This window comes from Arachis hypogaea, chromosome 6, assembly GCF_003086295.3.
Source record: "Arachis hypogaea cultivar Tifrunner chromosome 6, arahy.Tifrunner.gnm2.J5K5, whole genome shotgun sequence".
Lineage (NCBI taxonomy): Eukaryota > Viridiplantae > Streptophyta > Magnoliopsida > Fabales > Fabaceae > Arachis > Arachis hypogaea.
In genome coordinates this window covers 109,707,229-109,718,549 of record NC_092041.1, presented here as the reverse complement: position 1 = coordinate 109,718,549, position 11,321 = coordinate 109,707,229, and positions in this window count along the sequence as shown.

Sequence of the window (11,321 nt, the reverse complement as noted above, 5' to 3'; positions counted from 1 at the left end):
AGAATTTGAATGTAATTAATGTGTCTTATCAAAATAGTAAGTTATCAAAATAAAGCCTAAAAATAAAAAAGAGTATGATAAAATAAAACAATGCTTGAACATTACCTCAGTGCCTTGAAAAGATGAGAAATCAACGTGGGTATCCATTACAAATTAGAAAGGATATCGACAAAAAAATAAGAGATAGCAAGAACTCATGCAATCAACGTGTCTAATCAAGACAGTACATTATCAAAATGAAGCCAAAAAATCAAAGAGAGCATGATAAAGAATAATATTTGGACAATGACTTGGTGTATTGAAAAGTTGAAAAGATATTCGTTAAAAGACACAACAAATTTCAACCAAAAATAGAAGATTGTAAGAACTTAAGTGTAATTAATGTGTCTTGTCAAGATGATAAATTACCAAAACGAAATCTAAAAATCAAGAAGAACATTATTAAGAGCAATATTTGATCTTCTTGGACTCATCACGAATATGTTATTGCAGAACATGCAGTACACACTCCTAGGTTGGGGTGACATCACTACTCGAAGTCGTGGGTATCCATTCCGTTCTTATTCGTTCGAAGCGGATAATTACCCGTTCCAATATAGAGCGAAATCTTGAATAGGGCAGAGGGTCTTAGATAGGACGGAGTAGGGTCGGGTTTAGATATTAGCTACTTCTACCAGCTCCGATATATATAATATATGTGATATATGTAAAATACTTAATAATATTGTATCATATTTAAATTTTTACCTTAATTTATATTATGAATGTGATGATAGTTATATAAATTTTAAATTTTTATTTTATTTGTTGGATTTTAACAATTATAAGGGCGGATAGGGGCGAAGCGGGTATCACTGGGGCAGGAGCTCGCGGGAGTGGGTTAATGTTCAACTTTTTACTACTTGCGAGTAGGTGTGGGAAAATGATAGGCGGCCTGTCAGGGACCTGCAGCCTGGCCTGTGTTTGGCCTGGCCAAACATGGCCTGGTCTGATATAAAAGAGGCACAGACTCAAACTCTTTTAAAAGCCTTAATATATTAATATGTCAGGCCCAAGCTCACTAATTAGCTTTACTAGCCTGTCAGACCTGTCTGTAGCTGTTAAAACATAATTAAATATATAAATAATTTTTAATTATTAACAAAATTATGAGATATTTTAAATTTATTATATTTTATTATAAATATCTTTGTATATTTTAAATACTTTAAAAGATTAAAAATTCTTATAAATATTAAATATGACATATTACATATAAATATTTTTATTATAAAAGAATTTTTTTAAATAATATTTTTATTTTTGTAAAAAAAAAAATACCAAGCCTTTTAACAGGTTTCAGGCAGGCTAGGCTGAACAACAGGCCAAACCTAGTACTTTATAAAGAGCCTATAGCAGGTTACAGGCCAGACTCAGGCCAATTAGCTATATGACAGGCGAGGCCTGTTAAGAATAAAGCCTGGCCTGACCTAGCCTGTTTTCGCCCCTACCTGCGAGTATGAATAGAACAGGTTCTATACGGGTTATTGTAGGGCAGGGCAAGAACCCGCCCCATTACCCCCCTAACTTCTAGCAAAATAAACCACATGAAATAAATGTCATTAAGGCATAGTTATTAAACTTGAACCGACTTGGTCGGTCGAATAAAAAATTCGGTCATTCGGTCATTAATTCAGCTTGGATTATTATTTAAACTGGTTAAGTAATTAATCCAGTCAAAGATAGTCAAATCCGATAAAATTTGGTCAAATTTGTTCAAATCAGTTAAAATCAATCCGGCCAAATCAGATTGAGCGAGCTAAATAAAATTATTTTTCTATACGTATTTTTTAATTTAAATGTATTATGTAAATTAAATTAAATTATATTTATAAATTTTAAAAAAATATTTTATTAATTACAATTATTTTCTATGTTTATAATTGTTATTTTTATTTTTTATAAATATTTAAAGAGTATAATAAATATAAATTTTATAAATACTTAAAAAGTGTAATTAATATAAACTAATTGATGAGTTATTAAAATTTAAAAATAATAATTAATTGAATACAAGGTAAAACTAAAAACATTTATTATGGAAATAAAAAATAAAATAAAATTTTATATAATTATTTAATTATGACTGAATCAAACGATTTAATTTGAGATCCACCGATTGAATTAGTAATTCAATAATTTGGTAATTTGACTGGTTCGATTATCAGTTCGGTTTTGATAACTATAATCAAAGGAAAAGAAACCATATAAGACAAAGTGGTATAAGCCTAAAACACAAATATGAATATTGTCAAATTAACTAGGTTTATATTATTTGTTTGAGAAAGTATAAGGGGCTAACTCCCTAATCAGCCAACTTAAAGAACTTTATTAAAAATTGATTCTTAAAATTGTTAAAAATGAGATTTTGAATAATTAGGATTAAGCAACGTAATTATACTCTTCTCTAATTAGTAGTAGTTATGCTGTGTGGATGTGAAGCTCTATCATCACGTTACTGGGCCGTCAACGCCAACTGACCGTCGTGCAGGTGTTATGTAATGGCCCCACATCTCTGAAAGTGCGCCATTGCAACGATATGGGATATTTCTTTCTTTAGTTATTGGATGTTTCCTTAGTTATAATGCTGGATGTTTCTTTTATTAGTTGGTAGGATGTTTTTTTTTTTGCCCTATGAAAGGTTTCTTTTTAAATAAGTGGATGTTCTTTGATAAATATATGGATGTTCTTTTGTATATAATATATGGGATGTTTCTCTCATCAGTTATTGGATGTTTCCTTCTCACATGAACGTATACTCTGAACCCGAAATAGAGAAGAAACATTCACTAACTTTTGAAGGATGGAACATGGTTCAACCACGCAACGAAAAAGGAGGAGGAGGCGAGGCACGACGAAGGAGGAGGAAGAGATGCTGTGTCACGGCTTCACGGCAGAGATGGTTGAGACACGACGCGATGGAAGAGGCAGATGACACACAAGTGGCGATGGATGGGAAGGCTGTGCAGCGCAGCAGAAGAGGCGTACGATTCAGCATGACTTCTCGATCATGGTAGATGACGTCCTCGCAGCGAAAGCAACACAGCACAATGGGCTTGTTTATGGCAGCACTGGAGGAGGTAATGACAGCGCGCACATGGTCTAGATCGAAGGTTGACGACGCGAGTGACAGTGTGCTGAGTAGGAGAGTGAGACGGCTAGCTGCGGTATTTTTCTTTTACTTCACTATCAAAGTATCAATTAGATAAAGTTAAAACTAGGGTTAAGAGGAGGATAAATGGAGTGGGATATTTTTTTGCTCTAGTGGACTTTGGAGTGTAACCAATAGGAATTGGTTGAGGTTGGCTATATATATCCGTGTTGGTTACTTTACGGATTGTATTTCTTTACATTGCTTGCTTATAGGTTGCTTATTATTTTTGTTGAAATGTGATGAGAGTAGTGAAGAATAGTAAAGATGGCTGGCGACATGTATATATGTTAGGCAACTAATAAGGGAAAGTTAAGATCAAATGACACCAAAATTATGTTAATTGAGACCTTTTAATTTCTTCTTTCTCCAAGACTAAATTAAATGTCTTTGGATGCTAGCTTATTTATCTTAATTGATTTTTGCTGAACATTTGAACTTGTTGTGATTGTACTCAAATTTGTAATGTGACGTCTACCAATTCGATTTCATTTGTTAGATGTAACCTTTTGGGGTTGTCATTTTAATTTTCTCAATGCTCTCCCTTACAACCTTGTTTCCACCCTCTTCCTCAAGAACTTATCACTAAAATTGTTAAACTCGCGAGTCTAAATAAATTCGTGGAGCTGACCTAAACTCGACTCGCAAGTTAACTCGTAGATATATATATATATATATATATATATATATATATATATATATATATATATATATATATATAAAATGTATATTTACTCAATTCTACTCGTTCAAAATTAATAATATCAATCTTAAAGCACATAATAAATTAAAATAATAGCATACATTATAACAAATACTTTAAAATACACATTCAAATTCTCTATAATTATTCTTATACAAATACAATATAGAATACACAAAATAAAAAATTCTAAATCTGTAATACTAAATCTTTACTTGAATATTGAACAGTATCAAATAATCAAATTAACTCTAATAAAAATAACTAATTACTAATGAGCTATGAATGGATGAACCATTTGGCCATCTAACATAAACGATAAGCAATAAGCTAAAATTAGAAGCAACAAAATTTAAAAAGAAAAAAAAAACTAAATTAAGAAGCAAAGGCTCAAAAAAAGGGCAAAAGACATACAAAAAATAGAGGATACGGAAGAAAAAAAGGGGCAAAGTTCCAGCAACAGCAGATCGAAGACAAGAGTACAGCAGGTAGTGGTGGTGAGGGTGCAGCAGCAACACGAAATGATGGCGACAAATAGTCATGGATTTCACGACGGTGTAAACTAGAGCAGAGATAGGACTGTAGGAGAAGTAGTCGAACTCGTGAACGGTGATAGCACGATGGAGTTGCGAATAGTGGAGATGTGAAGAAATATAAAGTAGAGGGCAACATAGGTAAAATTCACAAAGACAATGGCGCAAATCAGAGCAGAGGTAGCAGATGCAGGCCAACAACGGCAGCTCGACGTGGAACGGCGACTGTGGCAAAACATGAAAAAAGTGAGACTTGAGAGAAACGACGCAGGTGAGTGAGTTATGAGTGAGTTTTCTTTCATTCTTTGGGAGTGTTATCGTAACCCTAATAAAAAAGTATTTTTTGTTTCAAAATGACGCTTTTTTAGCAAAAATGAAGAAAAACGCAAACTCGCTAACTCGGTCTTAGACTCACGAGTTTGTCTGAGTTTGACCGAGTATATTCGAGTTTACTCAAGATAGAGTCTATACCCGAGTCAACTCAATTCGATATCTAAATTCGTAAACTCGTACGAGTTTACGAATTAACTCGAGAGTTTGACAACAATGCTTATCACCACCTATTATCGTTGCAACCAATCTATTTATTAGACTGAACCAGTTAGCTGGACTAGATTAATTGAGAATTATTGACCTGTTCAGTTTGGTTGTATGTAGCTGAAACTTAACAACAAAAGAACCAACAAAAATCTGTAAACCGCTTGAATTAGTACTGTTTTATATGATTAATCTTTGATTGAAGAATAATTTTTTTAAAAAATATATTTTATAATACCATCGATACAATAAACTACAGATACTTTGAAAAACTATCTCCACAAAAAATATTTATAGACTATTTGTAGAATTAATATTCAAATTGATCTTTGAAATTATATTGGCATTTTCAATTGGTTTCTAAAATTTCAATTTACTCAATTTAGTCTCCGAAATTTACATACGTAACTCAAGTTAGTTTCTCGACTATTTTTTATTAACAACATATTAATATGACATGCTGATGTGGACCGTCAATACCGCATATCATAACATGATTTGACCACGTAATAGAATACTAACGTAGCAATTAGTGACACATGACATACATGTCAACATCGATGGTGTTGTCATGTGATAGAACGAAATTTGTCCACGTGTTGTAACATAATTTGTCCATATGTTAACATGTCATCGTTGCAAATGACTCAATTTAGTCTCTAGATTTTGTTACCTAACTCAATTTAGGGGAGTGGATCCTCTTCAATGAAGAAAAAATTAGATGGTATCAATTGTGATCTCTCACCCTTTATTATTCTCTCTCATATTAAATTTTGGTTCCACTTATAAAGTTAATGGTAAGAGATCATATTTCATTTCCTCAAGTGTTAAAAAAACTGGAGAGGATCTATTTCCCTCAATTCAGTCCCTAAATTTTACTAAGCGACTCAATTTAATCCTTAAAATTAAAAATCGTAAATTAAAGTGGTACCTAAACTATTTTTTTCATTTTTTTTAGCATACTAATTTTCCTTATATTTTTTACATGTAACTTAAATAATATTATCATCATATAATAATTAAAAAAAACTATTTAAAAAACTTACGATACAACAATTTATTTTATAAAAATAATAATAACATAATTTATATATTAAAAAATTATTCTCTTTATATAAATACCAAGGTTGCGAGAACCGGACCGGTCAATAAACTGGTGAGGTCACTGGTTCAATAGTTCACTGGTTCGACCGGGATTCAACCGGTTTAATTAAATATTAAATAAAATTATAAAAAATTTAAAAATAATTTTAAATATATAAATTCAATAATTTCTAACTTAATAAAATTTAAAATTTCACATAATAAATTATCCATAACTTAATATTAGAAGTTTACAAACAACTTCAAACATCAAAGTTTATAACTAAACAACTTCATAGATCATTAAGGAAGAGAAATATAGTGATATTAAGAATTTGAAAAATGTCACGTTCAACTCTTAAGTAACAAGTTTAAAAACAGAGCAATTTCTAGAAATTTGGGTAGCAAGTAGCAGCAAAATATAAGCACGTGAATCCAAAAATTGCAATTAACATGAGAAAAGCATGGATTGCGTGTATAGAGGCAGCATCAAACTTAATTTCACAAGTATAGTTCAGCAGGGCAGCAGGTAGAATCAAGTCACATGAAGCAGAAACAACACATTAATGATCACATCAACATCATTCAGCAAACAAGCAGTATTAAGCCATGTTGGATAATCAAGAACGGAGAAATTATCAGGTCTAGAATCCTCTAACCACAACCTAGCTACCTAACAGCATATATATCTATCTATTCTAACAAACAGAATTATTAAGAACTCCACAGAACATGAACTCCTCCTCTTAGAATCCATAGTATGAGCAAGTGAAGGCTCCAACAGCTGATCATAGAGTAGAGTTCCATGCCATTCAACCATTCATACACAACTTTCCCCACCAATGGACCGTATAACACATACTGTATTTATCAAATTGAAAACACACAAGTAGTTAGACTTATTCTATATACATAACAGATGCATCACATAATATAATATACCTTGAATAATCCAAAATTCTCCCATGGCCAGCTTGATAAAGGAGCACTACCCATTTCACTGCACTAGGTTCTGCTAGTTTAAGATATTTACAAACCTTGTTAAATGTATGTATGGTATCTTTCTTCTGAGGAAAAACTCTTACTTTTGTAGCTTTCTTTTCTTTCTGTATTCTCCTAAAGCTGAATAGAGCCCCAAAAAACTATGGCAGCCAACGAGCAGAAACTGGAAAAGATCCCAAAACTAAATAATAATGATAATATCAGAGAAGAAGGAAAGAAAACAAAAAAGAATAAAATCGTTTTTTGTTTCAATTGGGGATCTCTTACAATCACCACGTTTGAGCTACAATTAGAAGCATTTATTCCTACATCACCTATTTATAAAGGCAGATCAAACTAGTGTATGTGTGTATCAAGTTAGTTCAATGCACACTGGCCCTATCTTTATACATGTCTCTTTCTCATCATTCATACCAATTTCTTAATTCTATATTATGATTAATCAGCAATCTAACTAAAATTAATAACAGAATTAATAAAAAAAGTAAAGAAACAGAGCAGGAAGTAGGGATAAGACAGGAGACCTGAAATATAGCAGAGACAGACTGAGAAATGGAAAGGGAAAGAAGAGCAGAAGTAGTGCCGCCCAGAGTTGGTGGTGGCCGGCTGAGCTCGCAGCAGAACAATGCAGGACAGAGAGATTCAGCTTCTCTCTGTGGCAGTGACGAGAGCTAAGTGGGGGCAGAAGCGTTCGAAGGGAAAAGGAGAGGCGAGAAGAGAAGAGGGAAGGTAAGAATGGTGGTCAGCTTTCCAAACGATGGGTCGCCAAAGACTGCTGTTGTTGGCTGAGAGCGAGACAAGGAGGCGGGGGCTGCTGGCGCCTGGCTGAGAGAGAAAGAGAGAGAGAGAGAGAGAGAGAGAGAGAGAGAGAGGGAAGTAGCACCGTAGTGGGTTAGGGATTTGGGTGAGTGAGACTGATGAGAGGGAGGGAGAAGGGAGAAGGGAGAAGGGATGCCATGGTGGTTGCTGGGAGTTGATGTTGGCGGCGGTGTTTTCTCTCAAAGGTTAGGCAAATTAGAGATTTGGTTGGAATGTGAGAGTGAGATTGAAGGAAGAGGGTCGGGTGTTTTGGGGGTGGGTTTTTTTTTTTTTTTTTTACAGAACTGGTTTTTGATCCGGCCGGTTCATCCGGTTCACCGATTAACCACCAGTTTGGCCGATTTTTAAATCGGTTTTTTGCAAGACGGTTTTGCGTGTCAACCGGACCGGCCATAAGACCGGTTCTCGATTAATCCGGTCGAACCGGCCGATCCGGTCCGGTTTTCAGAACCATGATAAATACTATTCTCTTTTTCTATTGAGTTGAATTTTTTCATTGTTTCTCAAATATAAAAATATTGAATAATCATTCTAAAAGTGATACCATTTTAGTTGATGTAATACATGATCACCAATTAAATCAAACTATGTTTAAAAATCTATAATATGATGGTAATGATAAAAGAAAGTTTACATTTTCTTAATTTGTTACGTTTATTTTTATGTATATTTTAGTCAATCATATTGAAATGACATAATTATATATTGTCAAATTTATTAATATTAAATTACTATAAAAGATTATATGATTAAAATTTAAAAGTTAACATATTTATAAAAATACTTCTATTTAAATAATAAGTAAAAATAAAAAATAATATATTTAAAATATTAAGAATTTTGAATTTATAAAAAAATTAATCTTGCGAATATTTTAATTCTTGCTTTTTAATTTTAAAGATTAAATCGAGGCGTCTTAAAAAAAATTCAATAACCAAACTGAGTTATTTATAATGATTTGGTAACACAGATAAATAATATTACAATACGTGACACTAAAATGACACGTGAATAAACTGTATTCTGTTACATAATATTATTGTTCACGTTGACATGTCATGTATAATTGATTGATACATCATCCTATTATATGGACAAATAGTATTTTAACATATAACACTAGCAGTCCATGTTAATAGTCAAAAAATTAAATTGAGTCACAAAACACAAAGGAAAAGTCTAGGGGGCCAGCAGTTTTGTTGAATTTTGGTCAGCATTTAACCATCAGAGAAAGGTGAGTTATTGGATGAAATCTCACACCATCAAATTATCATTGATGGCTAGTTGATGGCTAACAATCACAAAAATTGCTGGCCCCCTAGCATTGCTCAAACACAAATGTAAACTTTGGAGTTTAAATTAAGTAAATTAAAATTTTAGGACCAATTTAAAACGCAAGTGCTATTTCAAAAACAAATTTAAGTACTAACTCATTACGAGAGCCCAAGACATTAGGTGCTAATAAATTAGAGAAAACTATCATTCTGGTTCAAAAAATTTCAATTTTTAACAAAATCATCCTTAAAAAAATGACATTGTAACTCTCGAAAATTGATCCTAGATTGACAAAATGCATTAAATATAGGAAAACATATATTTGAAAAAGGAGTCAGAAATAATTAATAATCAAATTTCGATGTGGTGTTAGAAAAATAAGATTTTTCTATTTTTATAAGCAAATTTCTTTTAATAATTTTTATATGAATTAAAAAATTGAAAACTACGTTTAGATATGATTAATCTTTGTCTGTTTTTCATACATATTCTAAATATTTTTTAAATATTCTAATAAAAAAGTATTCGAATACATAATTTGTTTGTCACTTATAAAAAGGAAAAATGGTGCAATTTATTAAATTAATATATTTTTATAATATCAAAATATTATTTTTTTTGGACACTATTTCATCAAAAATTAACTCTTGAGGATTAAAATAATAATTCATTCGTAACAAATAAAAGAAAGAGAGGTTACAACTGAACTACGAAAATGTATATATATATATATATATATATATATATATATATATATATATATATATATATATATATATATATATATATATATATATATATCAAGATCACTAGTTTATACTCATTGTTAACAAATTGCCATTCAATAATAAATAAATCATTCAAGGAATAAATCGCGAGTGACAAATATGAGATGATGATGATGATGAGCGTTTAATTAAATAAATAAATAATATATATGAATGCATGGGAATGGTGGCAACATTAGTTGAACAGTGATAGCAAGTAGTTGGAAGAAAGCAACAATGAGACTAAACACTAATAGCAAGGGCCAAGAGCAATGCAAGTGGAGAACGAAGTTGCAATCTTATGTGGTCTATCACACAATTTCAATAGTGAAATAGCAATCAATAATAAGTTTCCAGAAGAATCAACGCTTGTCCCATTAAAGTGATAAAATAGTTTATCAACCTTAATTAATTTTTTTATTTTAATCAATGGTCTCTAATTTGGGATCGGATTTGGACAGAGAGGAATCAGAGTTTGATGCTGAAAGAGTCATATTCCTAATATGAAATCTCAAATGTTTAAACATAATTATTTACTTTTAGAAAGAAAAGAATACTTGTAGTTCTATTAGAAAATAAAAATGAAAATGTCCTTTTGTTAGAAAAAAGAATGAGTGTAGTAGTGGCCAAACAGGAAAAACGATCTGAATATATTTGTTCTTTTATTTTTGGTATTTAATTTATTTTTGGTTTAAATAAACAACTATCTAGTTGATTATCCATTATGACACATGATTGTTAATTTTTGTTTTCTCTACTTAATTATACATATACATATGCTCCAGATGTTTAGATTGCGTTTAGTTTTGAAAATAGAATAAAATAAAATATTAAAAATAAGATATTAAAAATAAAAATATAAAAAGTGATGGGTTCTCTGCCCCTGCGAGGATGGAGCGAAAGAAGTTTTGAGAATTCAAGAGAAGGTCACGGCGAGACGAGTCGTTTCTCATTAACGATAGGTGTCAAGTGGAAGTGCAGTGATATATGCAGCTGAGGCATCCTAACAGATCGGTAAACTTGAACCTTGTTCCTACATGACCCGATCAATTCGATCAGGCACTCGCCGTCTATTTTCATTGTTCAACTCTTTGACAACATGAAAAAACCAAAAGCTCTGCCCCCCTCTATCTATCCAAGGGATGGAAGGGCAGAGGCTTTTGGTGTCCCCTCCAGTCAAGAATTAGGGCCTCACAATGAATAGCCAATATGCTTTTATCTCATGCCTTTCTTCGTTCATGGTTATAATAAATTAAAATAAATTATAAAATTTTAATTTATTTTTTTATATAAAATTTTTTTTAAAAAAATATAATAATAAAAAATATAATTATAAAATTTTGATAAAAATAATAAAAAATAAAAAATAAAATTTAAATTATATTTTTATTAATAAATTTTATATATTTTTT